Source organism: Durio zibethinus, chromosome 8, assembly GCF_047325235.1.
Source record: "Durio zibethinus cultivar Kanyao isolate XHJ-2024 chromosome 8, ASM4732523v1, whole genome shotgun sequence".
In the NCBI taxonomy this organism is placed as follows: Eukaryota; Viridiplantae; Streptophyta; class Magnoliopsida; order Malvales; family Malvaceae; genus Durio; species Durio zibethinus.
The window spans coordinates 5,192,730-5,217,653 of NC_143169.1; the positions used below are offsets into that span (position 1 = coordinate 5,192,730).

General features: G+C 32.8%; 3 pseudogenes; all 3 read right to left on the reverse strand.

The window, feature by feature from the left end:
- Positions 1-9,631: 9,631 nt before the first annotated feature.
- On the reverse strand, positions 9,632-14,184 carry LOC149517334 (K(+) efflux antiporter 4 pseudogene; annotated as a pseudogene).
- A 254-nt stretch (positions 14,185-14,438) lies between these two features.
- On the reverse strand, positions 14,439-16,283 carry LOC149517335 (aminoaldehyde dehydrogenase 1, peroxisomal pseudogene; annotated as a pseudogene).
- Positions 16,284-18,193: 1,910 nt separating this feature from the next.
- Positions 18,194-20,574, reverse strand: LOC149517336 (K(+) efflux antiporter 4 pseudogene; annotated as a pseudogene).
- Positions 20,575-24,924: the final 4,350 nt, after the last annotated feature.

The window sequence follows — 24,924 nt, forward strand, 5'->3', positions numbered from 1 at the left end:
ATGGGTATTGGTGTTGTTTGCTAACAACGCATTCTTCACAAATATTTGGAGGGCTTGTAAAACTTGATAAATTGATTACCATATTTTTCTATTAAGCATCCTTAAACCACCAGAATTCAGATGACCATAATGAAAATGCCATAAACAAACCACATATTTAATTTTGCTGAGAAACATGACTGATTAATGCTCTTGAGATGTAGAGGAAACATTTGAAGTCATTGTAACTTGAGCAACTAAGCCCAATTGGGCATATTGAATTTTGCAAACCCCATCTTTAATGACTATCTCATATTTTTTCTCTTGCAATTGACCAATGCTCAGCAAGTTGGTCTTCAATTCTAGAATAAAAAAGATATTTAAAATTGAATTAGTAGCATTGCCCCTGGTTTGAATGGTTACTAACCTTTACCCATGAACGAGACCTTAGAATTATCTCTAAACTTCACATTATCTAAAAATGATTCATCTAGAATGGATAAAACTAACTAATCTCCATACATATGATTGCTGTAGCTAGTGTCTAAATACCACAGATTCTTGTTAGTTTCTTTTCTAGTATAACAAGCCATTAACAAGGATATTTCTTCCTCATTTTCTATAAATTTGAATCTTTCCCATTGCTTTTAGATAGATTAGTTTAACATGCAAACTTCTAATGACTATACTTATGACATCAGTAGCATTCCATGTTAAATTTGTCTCTTGGTCTATAAGTGGTTGAGTTAGATTAGTCTCATCCCCTTTCTCTTTTTTTAGAATCCTGAGATTGGTTCTCTTTATGGCTGTTGCGATTCAAGTTCTTATCCCTCATGTGCTTCTACTTCATCCTTTGGTTGCTTTGTTTAATACAGAAGAATGATTGTCAGTTAAAGCCTTTGGACCTAACTCATCCTTATCTTATTAATTGAGTTTATATTCATGGACCAACAAGGAACTCTGTAATTCATCAAGGGATAGTTCATTAACGTCATTAGATTCTTATGTGGCACATACAACAAAATTGAGTTTTGGTGTCAAAGATTGAAGTATTTTCTCAATGATGGTAACATCTTGTGTCTTATCACTATAGATCAACATCTTGTTAACAATTGCCATTTTCCATGAAAAATAGTTTGTCACTAACTCTCTTACTTTCATCTAAAGTGTTTCGAACTCTGATCAAAGTGTTTGAAGTTGCTTTCTTTTTTACTTTGTTGATCCCTGGTACTTTTTTTCATGGAATTCTAAATCTACTTGGTGGTGTCTTTGCAAAAAATAGTTTCCAAGATTGTCTGATCATTTGCTTAGAAAAGATGATTTTTAACCTTGAGATCTTTAAGCTTAATGTCTCCAATTCCACTTTCTGTGTTGTGGACAACACAGTTCCCTCCCCTAGTTCAACTCCAAATTCAAATACATGCCAATACTTTTTGGACTTAAGAAAATTTTCCATCAATATCCTACAGTGATCATAGTGACCATCAAAATGTGGAATTGCAAGTTGCACAAAATTTTTTATTGCCATCATTTTTAACTGCTACTGTACTATATCACAAAATTTCTTTTTAGGCTCTCTCAAAATCTCTAGCCTAGCTCTAATACTACTGTTGCAAATTGTTAGAAACAATATAAAAAAAGAAATAAAGTTTGGAAGAGGTACACTACAATTATTCATTCAAGGCCTTTAAATAGGCATATAACCAATGGTTAATCACATAAAAATAGCAATTGATCACCTACAAAATTGCTACGTGCAACACTCATTAAAATATCTCAACAAACAAGTTTGTTCCTAAGGAATAGGATAAAAATGAGTTATTCAACATGGTTAAGTTTTTGTAGGTTTTGATCTCAATTTTTCCTTTTGTTGTTTATAATTTGTTTAAAAACTTCATATTTTAAAATTTTGTTTTTAGCAAAGTTTTTTGGTTTTTTTTGTTGTTGTTTTTATTGTAGCCACCATCTAGCAAATGGAGCATCAACAGTTGCTCCACAATGTCAGACTAGGAAAAAAATTTGTTAAATTGATGTTAAAATTATTAGTGAAATTGCTGACTTGAATCGGGTGATGTAGGCATTTGGTAATGAAAAAGGATATCTTTGAAAGATAGAATGAAGTTGTCAAATTAAATATTTGTTCTCAAATTACCCCTGAAATTATTTTTTAGGACAAATTTGATATGGTCAATAATTATAAAATAAGAATAGCTTTAATTGTTCTTATAAATTTAACCAACTAAATATTAAATTTAATTTATTAAAATATTTTGTACCAATTTTTGATGTCTACAAGGTGTTTAACACATTTATAACACAATAATTGCCTTCTTTTTTTTTTATAATTGAAGTTATCAAGATTTGAATCCTGGTCGTAAGAAGTAAGGTCCATTAAATGTATGGATAATGTTAAGACATGAAATATGATTAGATCAAACCCATATGATTTATTATGTGTTATTTTCGTATTATGTTACTAAGCCAAAGCAACCAATTATTAGAATAAGTCTGGGGATGATAATAAATAGTAAATAAATGGATATCCAACACTATCCAATTTGATTATGTTGAATTAGAATACTTATAAATGGATAATAAATAGATTCGAATAGGTTTCAGATAATAATTCTTCGTTATCCGATATTCGAATCCATTTAAGTTTTTTAATAGATAATATCATATATCTAAATATATTATCTTTTTACATATGTAAATTATATATAAAATTTTATACTTGTAAAAGGGTTCGACCCTTAGCAAATAACATTTATTTGTTGTTAATTAAAAGAAAACTTGAATTCTAAATTTAATTTTTATTTATTTTATATTTTGACAAAAAGTTTTAAGTAAACTTATATTTTAGTGGATAAAATATTTAATAAATGGTGCTTATTTAATTGGTGTATATTCAGATAGTGACATTAAATTTAAACAATAGTTAAATAAATTCAAATATCATGAAAATTTAACAAATTTAGATTCAAAATTACACTTAAAAAATAATGGATATCTACTCCGCTATTATTACCTGGAAGAACTAATGGGATTGATTTCCTAAAACCTATTCAATGATAATGATAAGGCTAAAGACATGTTTTGATCACCTAAACAACGTCAAATTTACATGTCACGTGATAACAAAAATGATATTAACATGTTATTAAATTAACTTTCATTAAATTCATTAACGTTAAAAAGAATTAAAATCATTGAATTAATATAATATAAACATCAAACTCATATTTGACTTGGAAAAAGAAAGAAAATAAACAAAAAATATCAACTAAATGGAACATAAGCCTAAATATTATACCCTTTCAAAAAAATGAGGTTTTAGTATTCTCAGCTAAAAGAAAAGCAAAGAAGGGTAAGAAATAGCATAATCACATTAAAGATAATTATTCAAATTCATATCATGTTCCATTGTTTATGAAACTTGGAATAAGAGATAAGCTTTACTTTTGTGACAATCAACCCAGATTATGTAACTCGTAGATGCTAAGAAAATTTATCAAATAGAAACCATATGATTGGTTTTGAAACAACTAACTACAGAAAAGTTTTTATGGGTTGATTTATCAATTGTTAGATACATGAAAATTCTACACAATATACCGTTTGTTGATGCATAAGATCTAGAAAATTGATCCACAACCAAGAAAGAAAATTTATCAGCACATTATCAATTGTATAGGTTTTCCAAGCAGATCATAATATCAGTCCTTATGATCCGCCCAAATGTATAAACATGATATTGAAATCCAGTTTACCTGGGGTACTTGACATCATATTCTATGGTTGGTAGCTGGATAACTTGCACAAAAGGACATTAGCATAAAAGAAACCTTGCAAGACATGTTTAAACTTGTTTAAGCATATAGATGCTGTGAAAATGACAAAATCAACTTTGGTTCGAGATAAAAAAGTGAACCATATTATTATTGAGAAGCATACCACCTTCAAGGACTAAAATAACCACTTAGATATATAAAATAAATTTAGAAGAGTACTTTATAAATGTTTATAAATGTTGTTTGTTCATTTCTCAAATAGCTAAGACAGCATAACCATATTTGCTTAATCCTAAACAATGAAATACGCAAGAGGGCAACAAATGTATGAAACAAATAGCTTATCATCATTCAAACTTAGTATACTCACTGCAGTAGACAATTTGGTTTAGATCAAGAGTAACCCTATCTTCTTTGCTGTATCAAATGCATTAAACAAATTCATATGCTCTAGCAATAATAAACAAAAGAAAAAAGATGAGATTTATGTATCATATTTGGGAAATAAAAAAATAAGTATGAAGACATCATGTCGAGCACCTTCAAACGAAAAGTTTTCAAGCATTAATTTCATTATTATATTTACATGGTATGTGTGTGTGTAATTCATATCTGTATAGTTTACATCTAACCATAAAAACAAAGGATAAGATATCTTAGATGTTCTCCACAATCCATGATGGGAACTATTTATCCCACAAAAATTATACACTAATTTAATTTGTTGTGTTAGACTAGTTGTAACAAGCAATTTTACAGTTGCAAGAAATGTTGTACCGAGCAGACTGCAAAAATATACAAAGTGATATGAAGTCATCCACCTAAAATCAATTAATGCTAAGAAAATAAAATAGAAAAGAGTAAAAAGGTAGGCCAAACACAAGGTATCTTAAAGGCATCTTTGAAATGAATATAAAAGCGATAGGTATGTGGATTCATACTTTGAGAACATTATAACAACAACAAATGAAAATTTGAAAACTAGTAAAAATTTGGAAAGGATTCCTAAATACACATAAATAGACTAATATCTATTGAGTCTAGGGCACCTGAAGAATAGACTATATAACGCCCTAACCATTCTCTCAAAGAAAGACAAGAATAATAATCTATCAGACCATCACCAAGCCAATAATCTTATATGAAGTATGAACATACAAGATATTTAGAATATATATATATATGTACACACATATGTACATATAAGATACGTGAGATACTCCAAATTCTAGATCAAACATATAGCATAAAGTCAACTTGAAACTTTAATGAGTGAAAGGTTTTGATTGAGTAATAATTTTATTACTCTGTACTGGAACAAAAACTCAACTTCTCAGTTATAATATCAAATTACATGTTACCTTATAGGCTATGTAAAATGCAGGAGATTAAATTTTGAAAGAAACATTTCTTTTTTTTTTCAAAATATTCATTAAGTACCTAAAAAAAGCGGTGCCAACAAATTCAAAATTCCTGTAATGTTGGACAACAAAATGAATAGAGTTTTTTGTACTTTTAAATGAAAGAAAAGGCACAAGAAATGTGTAGATCGTGCCTTAGTTTATAACTACATGAAAACCAATATTTATAATAATGAAAATCAAGTATTGCTTTTAAACATTAATTACATAAAGTAGCATCTATCAAACATAAATGACATCAAATGTTCTATATTCTATAACCTACTTATAAAAAAAAGGATAGAACCATGATTTATTAAATTGATGACATAGCAAGTTCCCTTTCTAGGTCTGAAAGGCTTACTGAACCTTAGGAAAAATCATTACGATAGTAAAGGAATAAAAAAAATCCAATAATGCTAAATGTTAACACATCCTTAGGATAGATTTTCATGATTTGCTTATCATATCAGGAGCTAACAAACTAACTTTACACAAACTAAAAGATGAAATTTAAATGTGAACAACTAAACAAATAAAACAATGTTAGAATTTAAGCTTGTAAATATAATCCCAAATGATACCGGTTTCAATTTCATTGGCAAAAGTAGAAAGCAACCTACTAACCTTGATAAGAAATTTGTTAAGGGTAAGAAATTCTACGCTTAGTGTCATGGGTTGAGAACTTAAACCTAGCTATCATGTGGCCTTAGGTTGGAAGTATCATCCTTGTATACCTTTGTTAGCCTTTCCCAAACAATATGCTTAGCACTTGTGCTACATACACCATTAACATCTTAGGAGTTAGAAAGAAAGCTACAAAGGAGAGAGTTTAAGGCATGATGCCCACATTTCGATACCTGAGTAGTTTCTTTAAATGAACATAGCAGCGATAAGAAAATCTAGCTCCTCACCTTTGCTTGCTAAGAGCTTTGGTAATTTGTAGACAAAAAGTAGTGACTAAACTGCAGAATTATTTAATTTACATCTGTAAGTAATTTACATATTTTATCAGAAGCATGTAATTTACATATACAATGGTTAAACTACTTCATAGAAAATAGTTTACTTACAAGAAATGAGGTTTGTTTTTTAGTCCTAGAAATCATTACATGATTAGTAAAAAGACATTCATTTTTTGTAAGCAAAAGATGGAATGGGTGCTTGGTGGAATGTCAAACTTAGACATAGATTTACTAAGTTTGGTTTCCATCAACAATAATTTCCATGTGTTTAGCCACAAACTAAAGTGTGATCTATCGATTTTGGAAAAATAGTGTTTTCAGTCTTCTATTTTTTCTTTTCCCTTGCAAGATATTATGTACAAAATATAAATATATTAGATTAGATGTATAAATTAGAAAATGATGAAAAGTTATTATATGACATTTGCTATATTGTAAATTTAACAGCGATGACAATTACATGCATCCATACAAAATAAAAGCACATTATTTTAAAGATAGATAAGAGGAATAAAAGAAAAAGATAGAGAAAAACATGTGGCAAATGGTTAAAAGAAAAGAAAATAGAAATGGGGTGGGAAAGAGATAGATAAGGTTGGTTGTTGGGGAGAATGAAAGGTTAGGGAAAGATATTATGAGAAAAAAACATAAAAAAAAAAACATAAATGTTTTTCTTGCTATATTTAAATTGGAAAAGATTTTAGCTTAATTAATCCAAGATAGACCAAAATAGAAATGGATAAAACCCAAAAGAAACTGAACTTAAAATGATCTAAATTTTAGATTATCCAAATATGAAAGTTCTCAAATTTGTAAGAGTTTGTATATGAATCAATTCAAATTCAAAATTGTTTAAACCCAAAACAAGTCAAATTTAAAGTACATTTGAACCTAAAAAAACCCAATTCGAACTTACAATTGCCTATCTTTGTCTAATGTAATAAAATTTACTTACCAAACATGTTTTATGTTTTTAAACTTTAAAAAATAAAATAAACATAAAACTTTTGAAAATAAAAATAACATCTTTTATTTTTATTTTTTATAAAAAGTGGAAGATAATTTTCTTTTTGAAATGGTTTTGTTTATTTTATTTTAAATTTTTTTGTGACTAACTCATTTTTTATCTTCGAAATATTAGAAAATACAAATAAATTTTTAAATATTCATTATTTTTTCAAAACAAACTGATCCTTAATTTAGTGGTTAAGTTTCACAAGTATCATGTTATTTTATAGGTTTTTTTTTCTTTTTCTGTAGCCCAACGAAAAAGCTTGGTATCTATTCATTGATTTGTAGACAATTTACAATAGTTATGCTTTTCTTGCTAGATGAACAAGCCACAAGCATATTATTAGCATTTAAAACCAGCAAGTTATCCTAACACTAAAAGATTTTTTTTTGTCCAATATCATGATTAAATATGTGAAGTAAACTTAAGAAATTTGTGACAGGGCAGTCATGTCATATTATAAAAATTAATTTGGCAATCTTTTTTTTCTTAATGAAATATGTGAGATTGAACAGAAATATAAAGGGGGAATTAGTAAAAAGGGTGGTTTGTTATAAATTTTTATCGATTACTACCATAAGAAAAAATATTTATTAAGAAAGAAATAAACAGCTTTAAATTTATTAAAGAGAAAATTGTTTTTATTATTTTAACCCTAATTTACAAAAAAGAAATAAAATCATTTTTTCTTTACTTGCCTTCCTCAACTTAATCCTCCAAAGTTAAGGTTTTTAAAGAAGAATAACCAAATAGAGAAAAGCTTCAAGAAAATCTTCACGCAAATCAAAAAATCTCGAAAGATTCTCTCATCTATCACCAATATCCTTAAATTCTCACAAACCAATCAAACGGATCCAACTTACCAAAAACAAATAAGATCTTTCGCATCCATCATTACAACAACCACTAAAACTGTAAACATGATAATAGTGTTAATCAACAATCAGCAATAACATGATAAAAATGTTAATAGCAATATGACTTATACACCTTAAAAGAAGAAGATAAAATAAGCACAAAGCAAGTAAGCAAATGTTCCTGTAATTTATGGGAATAAAAAAAATCAAAGCAAAGATTGTTTCAAATACCCACCTAAAGAAGGCAAAAAAGAAAAATGTTTCTTTTTTACCTTCCTTACAAAGTGTAAATATAGTTATACCTATATGTAAATATACTATAAGCACTACGAACGTATCATATAAGTATTATATACATATTTTATACAAAGACACATTTGATCAATTAAAATTTCGTCATTCTAACAATATGTACATATAGTTATACATAGATGTACATATCATATAAATACTATGTACATATTTTATATGTAATATGTACATATCTTATTTTAAGTATTATGTACATATCCTATAAGAAGACAAATTTGATCAATTTGGAGTTATATTATAATTAATTAATTATTATAATCATAAATTATGTAAAATTCATTAAACTAACATATATAAATGTATTTTTATATGTGTCATAACGTCTAGATCCGGGGATCTATCGCTAGACATTGCCTTTAGGGAGTCGCCACCAATCTTTTTTATCTAGGTGTGATTGACCACCTAAGGAATCTGTCCTTTCAGGGAACACCTAAGCTTAAGGGTCCCTAAAAGAATAGGTTCAGGTCTGCTAACTAGAAAGAGTTCGAGAGTTCGGTTACGTGTGAGGAAGGTTATAGCACCCTCACAACACCCATCAAAAGATGGTACCAGCTTAAATTTGTGTTATCCAAAAGCTTTAAAATTTTACCAAGTAGTTAATTATTGAAAATTATTCTCAATTGACTCTAATACTTTTAGCAGAAAATTGAGAAAATTCCCTCACCTCAGGAGTATGCAAGAAAAACTACTGTTTCACTTACAGAGGCTCCGTCGTCGGATTAGTTAAAGAAAAATCAAAATCAAAGTCAAAATAGAAAGGAAGGAAAGAATGATTGTTCTTGTGTGGGGAAAATTGATACTTTCAACTTTTTCCCAAAAATATATTTTTGAAAATTTATTTTTAAGGAAAATTGATACTTCCAACTTTTCCTCAAAATTTTTTTTTTTTGAAACTTTGATTTCCAAGGAAAATTGATACTTTCAACTTTTCCTCAAAAATCTCTTTTTTGAAAATTTATTTTTAAGGAAAATTGATACTTTCAACTTTTCCCCCAAAATATTTTTTGAAAATTTTGATTTTCAAGGAAAATTGATACTTTCAACTTTTCCTCAAAAACCTTTTTTTTTTGAAAATTTTGATTTTCAAGGAAAATTGATATTTTCAACTTTTCCCCAAAAATGTTTTTTGAAAACTTTTATTTTCGAGAAAAATTTATACTTTCAACTTTTTCTCAAAAATATTTTTTTTAAAATCTTTTTATCTTCAAGAGTTATTTAAAAGATGCTTGACAAATCAAAATTTCCTGTGAAACATTTTAAACTTACTTGGTATCCAACACGAGAACAAATGAACATCTTCTTGCACCACCTTTGCTTACGAGATGGTGATTGAATTAAGTGCATCGATTCTTGACCCTTTAAGACACCGATACATGTATGATGTTTCAACAAAGTCAACCATCTCCTTCTCAACAGCAAACCTAGTCACTTCAACCACTAGGCGAGGCATAACATGGACAGTCTCCTGACAACCTTGACGAGTTAGTTTACAGGAGGACATCCAAAGGAACCTCATGTTATAGTAGCGATGCAAACCAGAAAACAAAGCTGCAGCCCCAAATGGGCCAAGGCATCCCAACAAGAAGTGAAGTTTTGTTGCTGTATCTAAATCCCTTAACAACTGCAGCAACTACCATGGTTTTAATAACAATCACTAATATTACAGCTGCTAGCAATATATCAACGTGATTCCAAAGGAAATGCACATGAATCAACATCCCCAATACTGGCCAGGAATAGAGCAACAAAGCAATTGCGAATTTGCTCAACTTGTTCAAGTGTATGCTGATTCAAACTAGAGGTTGATATCATCATTCCAGCAACAAATGAACCCAGCTCATCACCAAACAGCAAGCAAGCAAAAATGCTATGGATGTCAACTGATAGAGCTCCTTAGTCAACGATTTAGTCGTGGATAGTACTCCTTGAAGGACACCAGAACTGCCACCTAGAATTGAAGTAAAGCAAACAGCAAACCCACAGCACAGTCCTCCACATAACTGCAAAAATCATATAGCGAAATTGTTATACCACACGAACACGTGAAGAGAAAATTTTGAAGAAAACCTCCAAGGACAGCAACTGCTCGAATAACACGAAGCTTTGTTGTTGAAAACTCCAAGCTTGATGCGTGAATCCTTGGCTGCATATTTTGGTGTAATTGATTGGGCTACTGTTGCAAACCCAATTGTTGCTGCAGCTGAGTAGTCTGTAATTGCATTTGTGATGTCAGTTGCTGCCTTTCGCATCATCCAATCTGTGCTCCCAAGGCATTCGTGGATGCTTTGCCGCAAGGATTCCAAGCTCTGAGGTGCAATTGCTCCCTCCTGTGACAAACTCGCCACTACCGCCAAAAGGGAAGCCTTAGCCATAAAATTCTGATTATTCAACAGCTTGTAGGTCCTTGGACACAGCTTCTGAAAAGCAGCCAAAGGAGGATCAGTTGCACATTCCTCCATCTTAGCCATACACGTTGCTCGACGTAACAAAGTGAAGCGCCTTTTCCAACGTGTTCTCCAAAACAGGTTCTACAGGTGATCTTCCACCTCCTCTTTCGAAGCAAAGCCTTCCTTCATGGACTATCGCCACGGCTCCTGAGCTCGAGACCGAGACAGCTGCGATTGGGCTCAGCTTGCGCCTGTGCCAACTTTTGTTGCTTAACAGACCTGCTCATGCGCTCAAGCAAAATTGGTAGTGGGATCAAGGGAATTTTTTTTGTCAGTTTCTGACCTTTGGATCTTTCTTCCTGTTGCTGCTCCTTAGTTTCCTGTAATTTTCTGCACAAGAGTGATCAGCAATGCAAGAGAAAGAACCAAAAGATGAACCAAACACTATTCACGATTGCGTTCCAGCAATAAATCAGATGCAGAATTTATTCAGTATCCTCGTCAACAAGATATTCAAAGGACGAAGTAAATTGCAAGTCTCTTTTGGACCCTAGGGGTTAGCCGCTAATGTTTGACCAGCAAGCATTCGTGATCTCCTTCGTTGGGTAACTTCGTTTTGGCTCGAGAGGGTGCCTCCAGCACCTCGATCTAACGGGATGCCCCCAGGATCTTGATTTTGTGATAGACCATGATCCCGAACGGGATCATCATTCATTGTGGGTGTAATACCTGAGATATACCACTCACTGCTTCTGTAATATTTTACGGACTGCAGGAAGTGAAACTGGTGGAAAAGTCATGTATCACACCCCGAATACCCTCATGATCCTCTTTCCACATACCACTGTCATAAAAACCAATCCCTGACTTGATTATGCCTTCGCCTCTGAACACACGAAGCATGGGAAAGAACTTGTCTTTTTATCACCAGCTTGAAGCCGCTGAACCCGAGACTGACATCTCCAGAATTCCTTTTCCCTCTTAAGATCCTGCTTCAATGATTTCGCCTTTACATGGTCACACACGGGCTGTCTAGCTAGCTTCTCTGTTTCAGCAGCTCAACTCGAGGTTCCAAGCTATGTCACATCTGCCGTTTGCTCAGAGGGCAGTCAAAGGCACGTCACCATTGACAAATGCGATGTCTTGGTCTCTAAACACTTCATGGAAGGGGAGATCGCCCACCAAAGAGAGGCCTTGAGGGCTGGTGGAGATGGGGGCTTTCCCCCCTCTTTTCTTTCTCTCCTATTCAGACTCCTCCTCTTATTCAAATTTCTCCTCCATCTTTTTTTCGTTTCCTATTCGGATTCTTCTTCTCTCCTATCCCGATTTCTCCTCCATCTTTTTTCCGTTTTATAAAACCATGCTGTTTTTTATAGAATTTCAGTTCTATTCCATTTAGTCCTCCAATGCTAAAGATTAGCCACCAATCATGCTTTCTGATCATCATCCAACTTAATCTCAATCTTTCTTTCTTTCTTTTTTTTTTTAAAAAAATAATCAGATAATAAATAAAAAAGTGATAAATATGAAATAAAAAAAATCTAAAATAAAAATGAATAAAAATCCCTGCAACTGAGCTTGGATTAGTCTCAATTGATAAATAATCCCGGACAAAATGGGGTGTCTACAGCTGCCCCTCTTTGCACATTTTTTTGTGAAACAAAAATTATGCAAAGACGTAGACACCCCTTCATGACCCAACTGGATTTTTTTTTTTGCCCATTTTTTTTATTTTTTATTTTTTTAAATTTTGATCAAAGCTCCTCTAAGCAGTAGCTAAACGACTTCGAGAAGCATAAACAAGGCTCCCTTAAACAGAGGCACTTTTTTTGTTTTTTTTATTTTGTTTTTTTTTTTCAAAGCTCCTCTAAACAGAGGCTCAACGACTTTGGAAAGTAAATTGCTCCTCTAAACAGAGGCACCACGACTTTGAAAAATAAATTGCTCCTCTAAACAGAGGCACCACGACTTTTGAAAAATAAATTGCTCCTCTAAGCAGAGGCACCACGACTTTGGAAAGTAAATTGCTCCTCTAAACGGAGGCACCACGACTTTGAAAAATAAATTGCTCCTCTAAACAGAGGTACCACGACTTTGAAAAATAAATTGCTCCTCTAAACAGAGGCACCACGACTTTTGAAAAGTAAATTGCTCCTCTAAGCAGAGGCACCACGACTTTGAGAAAGTAAATTGCTCCTCTAAATAGAGGCACCACGACTTTGGGAAAATAAATTGCTCCTCTAAACAGAGGCACCACGACTTTGGAAAGTAAATTGCTCCTCTAAACAGAGGCAACGAAACTTTGAAAAGTAAATTGCGCCTCTAAACAGAGGCACCACGACTTTGAAAAGTAAATTGCTCCTCTAAACAGAGGCAACGGAATTTTGGAAAGTAAATGTAAATTGCTCTTCTAAACAGAGGCACCACGACTTTGGAAAGTAAATTGCTCCTCTAAATAGAGGCAACGAACTTGGAAAAGTAAATACTCCTAGACAATCATGTCCGAAGGAGTTGAAAGTTGTGTTTGAGGGAATTTCAGGAGATCATGCCCAAAGGTCTTATAAATCAACCCTGATACCAAAAGACATCCTATTTCAAGGATTAGGAACTTACCTGACAAGTTTCTTCTCCATCTTGCAAAATATCTTCATATTTGTCTTCTCCATATGGGATGTTGGAACACCCCTGCTTCTTGAATTTATACACTATACTTTTCTGAAAGTAGTGTATGCTATGCAATGTGCATGATTTTCAATGCATGCTATGCAAATGTTGGCTAATTAATTCCTGTTCAATGTATGGTACTCAAGTTTCTCAAGCTCTTTTTTTCTTTCTTGGGTGTCAAGCCCTTTGATTCCTCAAGGATCCAATTGCACTGCTCTTCTAAGATCGAACCAGTGTAGCTCTCAATTGTCCTTTCCACTCACATTCTTTCCTTGTTCAGTTTCTCAATACTTTGGAATAAGCTTCATCAATCGATCATCCCTTGACCATCATTCAATGAATTTTTCAGCACTAGCAAATTTCAAAACAAATTTCATCCACCATCACTGGGTCTTTGTCTCAGCATCAACCATTCCAAAACAAACTCTGTCCACTGATTGTTCCCACCATTCGACCAATTCATCCTTGTACTCATCACTTGGTTGTATCGCTTTTCAAGATTTGCCCCATCATATTCTCTATTTGGTCACATCATACATCCTTCTAAATTATCTCTTTTAGGTTTCTACCATTTCTTCATCATCTTAGATTTCTTTTCAAATGAATGTAAGATTCTTTTAAACACATATTCATTCATTCATTATCATTTCAATTCTTGACAAATATAATCCAATCAAGCATTTTCTCAATTCATTCTAGGGGTGAAACAATAAGAGAACAGAAGGTGAATTATGGTAAAGATAATCAATAGAGATCTATTTTGGTAGAAAATAAATGGGAAAGGAAATAAATTGGATGTCATTGAGGTGAATGGTATGTCCAAATGATGAATATTCAGACAATTTTCAACATTAATCTAGGATTTTTTTTCAAAAACTCATTCCATTTACTGTTGAAGTCATCTTGAGCTTGGCGAACTCTGCCCCAGTCTTTGAGGGATCTTAAGATGTCTTTGATCTTTCATTCATGTGAGCCATTTGACCTAGATCTTTTTTTTTTGGTACCAAAATCACCCTTTCAGGTTTTCAATTTGGATCTCTTTTTTCATTTTTTCATTTTTTCATTTTCTCATTTTTCCCTTTTTTTTTTCTTTTTTTTTTCTCTTTTCTCATTTTTCATCCATTGTTGATATCTTTCATGTAGCATGATTCCATTGCTTCATCATGAGCATATCTTTGCTCAACCTATGATCATTCAAGTTGAGTATTCACATTTGATCCAAATGGACTTTTCAAGGTTGTAATATAGGCCAAGGTGAAGGGTCATAAAAAAAATTAGATATAATAGGCTCAAAACAGGTATTAAAAAGGTTCAAAACCAAATGATCATTTGATACAACTTGGCATTTGCCCCCACATCGTTTCACTACTTTTTCTTTTCTCACACAAAAGATTCTCATTACTTTGCCCCAAGTCATGTGTGGCTTTTATTTTTCTTTTGCTTTTCTTTCTCTTTCCATTTTTGAGACCTTTTGTGGTGTTTTTTTTCTTTTTTTTTTTTCAAAATTTACCCTCCAGTGTAGAGGGTGATCCTTGGTTGGGGTTCTTCAAAAAAAATGATAAGCTCAAAGGGGTAACAATAAATGATTTTTCAAATGGTAAAAGAAAGATGGCCATTTTTCATCTCAATTGTGAATACCTTTCTTGAACATCATCTATTGAACAAAGCTCATAAACTTGTATAAAAGATTGCACACCTTCAAGATATATCTCTTTCATCTCTGGTAATGGCTTACCCTCTTTATTTTCGCTCAAATCATCTGCTCTGTGAATGAGTTCTCAAAATTAAATTCCAGAATTATTGTTACCATTGTCTAAATATTCATCATCTAAAATTTGAAAATGGGAATGTAAAGTCATGAAAGGTAACAGGGCATGGAATAATGGTCGAGTGAAAGAGAAAATGTAATGAAATGCATTAACTTGCCCTTATTAAGATGATAACAAATGAAATCATATTGCAGAAAAGAAATCCTAACATTACTTTAAAAGAACTCTTAGAATGACAAGTGGCATTCAACCAATTTTAACATCCTCTTTAAGATCATGCCCTTGGGCAACCAGGTGAAGGATTTTTATCTCGCCCCATTGATTCATCGTGACTCTTCATATTCTTGATCCTCAAACAAAATGATTGGGCTTTTCCTGCTAAGTTCTAAAGATACAAGCTTGACCATTTGAGTGGCTGCTTCCATTATCATGCTCCCTGTTGTACTGCTTCTGGTAAAGGCAATCTTGTCAACATTAAGATGAGATGCCAAAGAAATCATAACTTTCGGGCTCGATCCAGTTAAAATGTTCAAGACACCTGAAGGAAAACCAATCATCCTACACATGTCAGCCAGCTCCAAACAGGTGATAGATACCAACTCGAAAGGTTTCAATATTGCAGCATAATCTACAGCCAAAGCAAGAGCTACTTTTCAGGCTGTCATCAACAGTGGTACTTCTATAGAGTAATCAATCCAATGACCCCAAGTGGTTCCTTAAGCACATAACTCTTAAATGTCTCAATAGGAAGAGAGATGGCAACCTTTTACTTCACATCTAAACTTTTGGCAAGGTACGTATAGTACTCAAAATATCCAACAACATCATCAATGTCTTAAGTTGCCTCATCAAGTGGTTTCCCGTAATCAATTGCTTAAGCTTTGCTAATTCAAATTTTTTCTTTGTTGTTTTGGAAACGATGGCCCGTAAATACTTGGCATGAACAGCGTCAGAAGCTGAAGCCTAATCTTTGCTTTTGTTTCTAGAAAAAGCTCTCTGAGCAGTAGCCACCATAAGCTTCACATCTTCAACTGTAGCTGTTGGAATATGATCGATGTTCTGTTCAATTGAAATTCACTTCTTGAAAAACAGGCTCTCTCCACTCGCTGTCGATGAGTAACATTTGACTTAAAATTTGGACCACCATATTAAATCAGTTTGCCCCTAAAATCTTATTCAACTCCCCTTTTAACTTTTCCTGAGCTTTCTCTATTCTCTCAAGATGACTGAAATTTTTTTGTTCCATTAGTCTAGCTTGAGCTCTTGTATTGGTGAGTGGGGTTATTTGGTGGAGCTATCCTTGAACCTCTAGCACCACAATTATGATTAAAAATGTTATGCTATGCTTTATGTATGATGCTTTGATGCACGAATGAAATGAACATTTTTTTGAATGAAATCTAATATGAAATGGATGCAAATGATTGTGTTAAAACATGATCATGAAAGTAATACAGATGCATAAAATCAGACAAACAATATAATTAGTTTCATAGATGAAATGAAAATGATGCTGATGCGTAATGTTACATATGATAATGAAAATGATGCACAAAGTCAGACAATCAAGATGATTAGATAAGCACCCTTTTGTGTCTTAATTTCAGGGTATATCTATCATTGGGTAGAAAGGGCTCTATCCTAGGTTTAGGCACTCTTAAGGTTCACTATATGTGGTTTAAGGTCAAAGTCTAAAGGTTCCCAAATTGCTCCTTACATCCTTGTCCATCACAGACTAGTAAGGCACCCTAATCCTCACCCATTACAGGCTACAAGCGGAAAAGGTTCAATTTGAGTGGGAGTATTTCTCTAGCCACTGCGGAGGCATTAGACCTCACGAAAGCAATAGGTACTTTACTCCCTCCTAGAGGGACGGAGCTCGGGTGCAGAGCTCAAGTTATGCATATGCATATGAATGACATAATTAACAAGGTAACTAAAACATGAATGAATAACAACACATATATACAACAAGGTTCAATTTCATTTGGCTTTTGGATAACACAAATTATTTGCTGGCCTGACACTCAAGGTCCCCAGCGGAATCGCCAAGCTGTCATAATGTCTAGATCTGGGGATCTATCGCTAGACATTGCCTTTAGGGAGTCGTCACCAATCTTTTTTATTTAGGTGCGATTGGCCACCTAAGGAATCTGTCCTTTCAGGGAACACCTAAGCTTAAGGGTCTCTAAAAGAATAGGTTCAGGTCTGCTAACCAGAATAGAGTTCGAGAGTTCGGATACGTGTGAGGAAGGTTATAGCACCCTCACAACGCCCATCAAAAGATGGTACCAGCTTAAATTTGTGTTATCCAAAAGCTTTAAAATTTTACCAAGTAGTTAATTATTGAAAATTATTCTCAATTGACTCTAATACTTTTAGCAGAAAATTGAGAAAATTCCCTCACCTCAGGAGTATGCAAGAAAAACTACTGTTTCACTTACAGAGGCTCCGTCGTCGGATTAGTTAAAGAAAAATCAAAATCAAAGTCAAAATAGAAAGGAAGGAAAGAATGATTGTTCTTGTGTGGGGAAAATTGATACTTTCAACTTTTTCCCAAAAATATATTTTTGAAAATTTATTTTTAAGGAAAATTGATACTTCCAACTTTTCCTCAAAAATTTTTTTTTTTGAAACTTTGATTTCCAAGGAAAATTGATACTTTCAACTTTTCCTCAAAAATCTCTTTTTTGAAAATTTATTTTTAAGGAAAATTGATACTTTCAACTTTTCCCCCAAAATATTTTTTGAAAATTTTGATTTTCAAAGAAAATTGATACTTTCAACTTTTCCTCAAAAACCTTTTTTTTTGAAAATTTTGATTTTCAAGGAAAATTGATACATTCAACTTTTCCCCAAAAATGGTTTTTGAAAACTTTTATTTTCGAGAAAAATTGATACTTTCAACTTTTCCTCAAAAATATTTTTTTTTAAATCTTTTTATCTTCAAGAGTTATTTAAAAGATGCTTGACAAATCAAAATTTCCTGTGAAACATTTTAAACTTACTTGGTATCCAACACGAGAACAAATGAACATCTTCTTGCACCACCTTTGCTTACGAGATGGTGATTGAATTAAGTGCATCGATTCTTGACCCTTTAAGACACCGATACATGTATGATGTTTCAACAAAGTCAACCATCTCCTTCTCAACAGCAAACCTAGTCACTTCAACCACTAGGCGAGGCATAACATGGACAGTCTCCTGACAACCTTGACGAGTTAGTTTACAGGAGGACATCCAAAGGAACCTCATGTTATAGTAGCGATGCAAACCAGAAAACAAAGCTGCAGCCCCAAATGGGCCAAGGCATCCCAACAAGAAGTGAAGTTTTGTTGCTGTATCTAAATCCCTTAACAACTGCAGCAACTACCATGGTTTTAATAACAATCACTAATATTACAGCTGCTAGCAATATATCAACGTGATTCCAAAGGAAATGCACATGAATCAACATCCCCAATACTGGCCAGGAATAGAGCAACAAAGCAATTGCGAATTTGCTCAACTTGTTCAAGTGTATGCTGATTCAAATTAGAGGTTGATATCATCATTCCAGCAACAAATAAACCCAGCTCATCACCAAACAGCAAGCAAGCAAAAATGCTATGGATGTCAACTGATAGAGCTCTTTAGTCAACGATTTAGTCGTGGATAGTACTCCTTGAAGGACACCAGAACTGCCACCTAGAATTGAAGTAAAGCAAACAGCAAACCCACAGCACAGTCCTCCACATAACTGCAAAAAACATATAGCGAAATTGTTATACCATACGAACACGTGAAGAGAAAATTTTGAAGAAAACCTCCAAGGACAGCAACTGCTCGAATAACACGAAGCTTTGTTGTTGAAAACTCCAAGCTTGATGCGTGAATCCTTGGCTGCATATTTTGGTGTAATTGATTGGGCTGCTGTTGCAAACCCAATTGTTGCTGCAGCTGAGTAGTCTGTAATTGCATCTGTGATGTCAGTTGCTACCTTTCGCATCATCCAATCTGTGCTCCCAAGGCGTTCGTGGATGCTTTACCGCAAGGATTCCAAGCTCTGAGGTGCAATTGCTCCCTCCTGTGACAAACTCGCCACTACCGCCAAAAGGGAAGCCTTAGCCATAAAATTCTGATTATTCAACAGCTTGCAGGTCCTTGGACACAGCTTCTGAAAAGCAGCCAAAGAAGGATCAGTTGCACATTCCACCATCTTAGCCATACACGTTGCTCGACGTAACAAAGTGGAGCGCCTTTTCCAACGTGTTCTCCAAAACAGGTTCTACAGGTGATCTTCCACCTTCTCTTTCGAAGCAAAGCCTTCCTTCATGGACTATCGCCATGGCTCCTGAGCTCGAGACCGAGACAGCTGCGATTGGGCTCAGCTTGCGCCTGTGCCAACTTTTGTTCCTCAACAGACCTGCTCATGCGCTCAAGCAAAATTGGTAGTGAGATCAGGGGAATTTTTTTTGTCAGTTTCTGACCTCTGGATCTTTCTTCCTGTTGCTGCTCCTTAGTTTCCTGTAATTTTCTGCACAAGAGTGATCAGCAATGCAAGAGAAAGAACCAAAAGATGAACCAAACACTATTCATGATTGCGTTCCAGCAATAAATCAGATGCAGAATTTATTCAGTATCCTCGTCAACAAGATATTCAAAGGACGAAGTAAATTGCAAGTCTCCTTTGGACCCTAGGGGTTAGCCGCTAATGTTTGACCAGCAAGCATTCGTGATCTCCTTCGTTGGGTAACTTCGTTTTGGCTCGAGAGGGTGCCTCCAGCACCTCGATCTAACGGGATGCCCCCAGGATCTTGATTTTGTGATAGACCATGATCCCGGACGGGATCATCATTCATTGTGGGTGTAATACCTAAGATATACCACTCACTGCTTCTGTAATATTTTACGGACTGCAGGAAGTGAAAATGGTGGAAAAGTCATGTATCACACCCCGAATACCCTCATGATCCTCTTTCCACATACCACTGTCATAAAAACCAATCCCTGACTTGATTATGCCTTCGCCTCTGAACACACGAAGCATGGGAAAGAACTTGTCTTTTTATCACCAGCTTGAAGCCGCTGAACCCGAGACTGACATCTCCAAAATTCCTTTTCCCTCTTAAGATCCTGCTTCAATGATTTCGCCTTTACATGGTCACACACGGGCTGTCTAGCTAGCTTCTCCATTTCAGCAGCTCAACCCGAGGTTCCAAGCTATGTCACATCTGCCGTTTGCTCAGAGGGCAGTCAAAGGCACGTCACCATTGACAAATGCGATGTCTTGGTCTCTAAACACTTCATTGAAGGGGAGATCGCCCACCAAAGAGAGGCCTTGAGGGCTGGTGGAGATGGGGGCTTTCCCCCCTCTTTTCTTTCTCTTCTATTCAGACTCCTCCTGTTATTCAGATTTCTCCTCCATCTTTTTCCCGTTTCCTATTCGGATTCTTCTTCTCTCCTATCCCGATTTCTCCTCTATCTTTTTTCCGTTTTATAAAACCATGCTGTTTTTTATAGAATTTCAGTTCTATTCCACTTAGTCCTCCAATGCTAAAGATTAGCCACCAATCATGCTTTCTGATCATCATCCAACTTAATGTCAATCTTTCTTTCTTTCTTTTTTTTTTTAAAAATAATCAGATAATAAATAAAAAAGTGATAAATATGAAATAAAAAAAAATCTAAAATAAAAATGAATAAAAATCCCTGCAACTGAGCTTGGATTAGTCTCAATTGACAAATAATCCCGGACAAAATGGGGTGTCTACAATATGCATTTTTATCATATTTAAATTACTTTGTGGGATACACATATAGTTATATATAAAAGTACATATCCTATTAGTACTATGTACATATCTTATAAGCACTATATACATATTATTAGCATACCTTGTATAAGTGTTTTCAAGATTGACACAATAGAATGTTTTAGAATATCATAGTCTCACCATATCAATAGAATAGTTAATATACTTATATTTTTCAAATTTTTTATGCTCTCCGCATATGTACATGTAGTTATGGAAACATGTACATATCATTAACATGTACATGTGTCTATTAGTAAAATGTACATTTTTTCAATGTACACTTATATATGGAACATTTACATTTGTTATAGTTTTATGTACATGGTTGCATGCTACTTTGTGAATCAACCTTAAAAATTTCTTAGGTAGAGTACTTTCAATGTTGCATTAATATTTACTATAAATTTCAATATTAAGGATCTCAACTTATCAATAATATAATTAATTCTTTTATTTTTCAAATTTTTTATGATCTCAACAAATGTATAATATTTGTAGTAAATTGTACATATCGTTATAATTTTATGTACAATTCTTTAAAATACATTGTACAAATTGAATTACAAGAATCCAAAATCAGTTGCGAGTTGTTTTCATATGCTTTGCACTCTTTAGTTCCCAAGAAATTCCTATAATTAGCTGAGAGCAAGCTACGCAATGAGAAAAAAGAACTTTATTCTTTTGGACCTATTAAACTTTACACATAGCTGGCAGCAAGGTATAATTCCTATGAACTTTACATAAAGTTGGAAGCAAGCTATAATTCTTATGATTTGGCATCAGACCTATTAAACTTTACAATGAGACAAAAAAAAAAAGCCTATTACATTAGAATAATGTAAGAACAGAGGCCTTATGAAATTTTTTCTTAAAGTTGAAGATAAAAAATAAGTCTCAATTTGCTAGCGAAATTGGCAAGGTACAACTCACAACATGAGAAAAAAAATCAGGAGACAAAAACGATATTTTGGGAAGTAAAGTTGACGTTCAATTCTTTTGTCTGAAAAAAAAGGAAATGGGGCTGAGTTACTAATTTAATTTTACTGCAATGGATAGGAATAAAGAAACTTAAAAGCAAACAAAATGTTTATGAATTTGAAAACCATGTTTATTATTTTTCAAGTAATTTCATTCTTTAAGAGACATATTGAGGAAACAATAATATATTATGGAACTTAGTTAGCATGTCACTAAGTCATCAACAAAAAAAAAAAAATTGCAAAACTTTTGACAGCAAGTTAAAAAGAAATAATACCTTCCAGCTCTAGTTTCAACTTAAAAAATGTAAAGCTTTTCGTGCATTGCTGTAAATAAAATAAAAAATATAATCAAAAGCTTTCAAAGTAGAAATCTTAAGAAGCGAAACTCATTTTATAACTAATTGCTAACAATTATTTTGAAAAAAAAAAAAAAGCCTTATGAAGACCTTTCAAAATGCAATTATGACAAAAAAAATATTACTTCATTTGTTTGATCCACGTTAGATATTAAGACAATTAAAGTAGCAACACTTACATGTGATAATGAAAAAAAAGATCAAATGATTGACCACCAGCTAATTTTATTGTGTTTCAAATAAATTCGAATAGATCATATACTTTTCGATAAGAAATAAGAAAATTGATAACAATTTTGAGAAAAATACAAGTTAATACTTCTTTTTGAAAATATTCTTGTATAATCACGTATGCCTCCTAATCAAATGGACATTACCTTACATAAGTCCCACCAAAGCAAGGTCCCAATGAGGGGCTTATTTTTAATAATAGTTCTGAGCAGTTTTCGCTACTGTTTAAGGATCTCTAATCCTTTAAGTTTTTGAAAATAGATTTGACACCATCTAAATAGAAAAGGTCAGTGAGCAAACTCTTGATTGCAACCTCACACAGTAATCAAGGTTCTTGGCTTTGCATTTTAAAAATTAAGTTCATGTTTAGTACATAAGGTATGATAAAATATTATAAATATGATTAGATTAAATAATGTTATTTTATTTTGTGTTTGATGTTTGCAAAAATTAGGATGGAATAATTTATTTATTTGTCAAAATTATCCTTACTCAAAGTTTATACAATTTAAATTATTGATATAATTTTTAAGGATATGATTGGACATATAAGTTTAATCTCATGGATTAAAAACAATTGTTTCCACTTAGAGAGGATTGAATAATCCTCTATATATTAATTCTCCTTACAATTTCCATCCCCGCCTTAGATATAAATTAAATATAATATATGATAATTATTATTCTATCTTATTAATAATCTTATATATCAAACATGACCTAAGATGGATCAAACTACTTTTAGAGTAAAAAAAAAAATTAAAAATGAAAGCTCCTAATTATGCTTTTTTTTTATGTGATATCTTTTTAAACTTTATACTGCTTTGGAAAACATGGAGGAAGTGAATTTTACCTGAATTCCGCTTTCAATTTGGTTGCGGTCAATTTCTCCCTTTCAAATCTATATTCCCTCTAATCTTCAACAAACACAAGAAACAACAATATGTATGAAATTCCTAGTGTTAGGATATACTCAGACTTAATGCTTTAAAGAAAAATCAGATGCCAAGTGATCATTAGAGAGTAGGTCTCCACCAATACATTTAACAACAAAAAATTCACTTTGGTAAAAAGAAATAGCTACGATCACTGAAATGTTTAATCTATAAAACAAGCACGTATTTCTTGGTAACACAAAATCCATACTAGGTCTCTTAACCACCCAAAACCTTCCATACAACTACCAAAAACCATCCAATCTCAACCACAAAATGAAAATCCATATAAGCACATTGCAAAACATAAGGCTAAATAAAAAATAAAAAAACTAACTTTTGATAGTAAAGAGAAAGAGGAAGAAAATGTTAGGCTAAAAGGCCCCAATTTAATCACGTTAGCGAAAGCGAAATCAAATAATCAATTAAACACACAAGAGACAATAATTTAATGTGATTCGATCTAATTGACCTACGTTCACAGATGAAAAATAAGATCCACTAGTTGTAAATAATTACAAACATACAAATCAAATTATCAATTTCTCAATAATCAATATTTATAAGACACTCTCAATTTTTTTTAATCTTATAGAGTATTCTTAACCAAAACAAACACATCTCATATGCACTCTTTCAACACAAACAAATCCATACCCATATGTACCTATTCATCATATCTATGTGAACTCTCTCAGTCTCTTTTAGTCCACTTATAAACAAACATACACACCTATAAGACGAAAATTTTAGTAATCTTATAGGGTGTCTATCCATAAATTCTCACAACTTTCTTACATGTTTTTCTTATACTTAACTTTATAAAGACTTCATCTAATTATAAGCACACAAATTTACCTATAAAGAATCTCTTTCATCTTAAAATTCTTATTCTGTAAGTCAAATTTACCTATTAAAAATCTTCTTTCTCTTAAGATTTTTATTTTGTAAGTCTTCTTGTCTATCAAATAACATCTAATAAATTTTAAATAAATCTTTTATAGAATTTGAATCACTATTCCTAACAGGAAAGTCCTTAAAAATAGGTTTGGTGAAGGAAAAGTGATGAATGGAGCAAACCACCTCCCAACCTAATCAGAGGATACCTTGGAAAGAAGTCATTTCTTGAAGCTTTTCCTTCTCTTACGGTTATTCTTCTTTGGAGACCTTAACTTTGAAGGATTGAGCTAATGAAGGCAGGGAAAGGAAAGGGGCTGGGTGTGGGAGGTGCGTTTGGGGAGAAAAAAGAAAAAGTTTCTATTTCTCTTTTTTAGATTAAGGTGAAAACTAAAAACAATTTCCTCTAATAAATTTAAAACCTTCCATTGCCTTCCTAATAAATATTTTTCTTACGATAAAAATTTATAATAGACCACCTTTTGTTCTAATTCCCCCAAATATAAATATCATTGTCGTTATATGTGTTACATTTTTTTTGTTCAAAAAGACACCCAGACTGGCAAGTTTTCTCTTTATCTCTTTTTC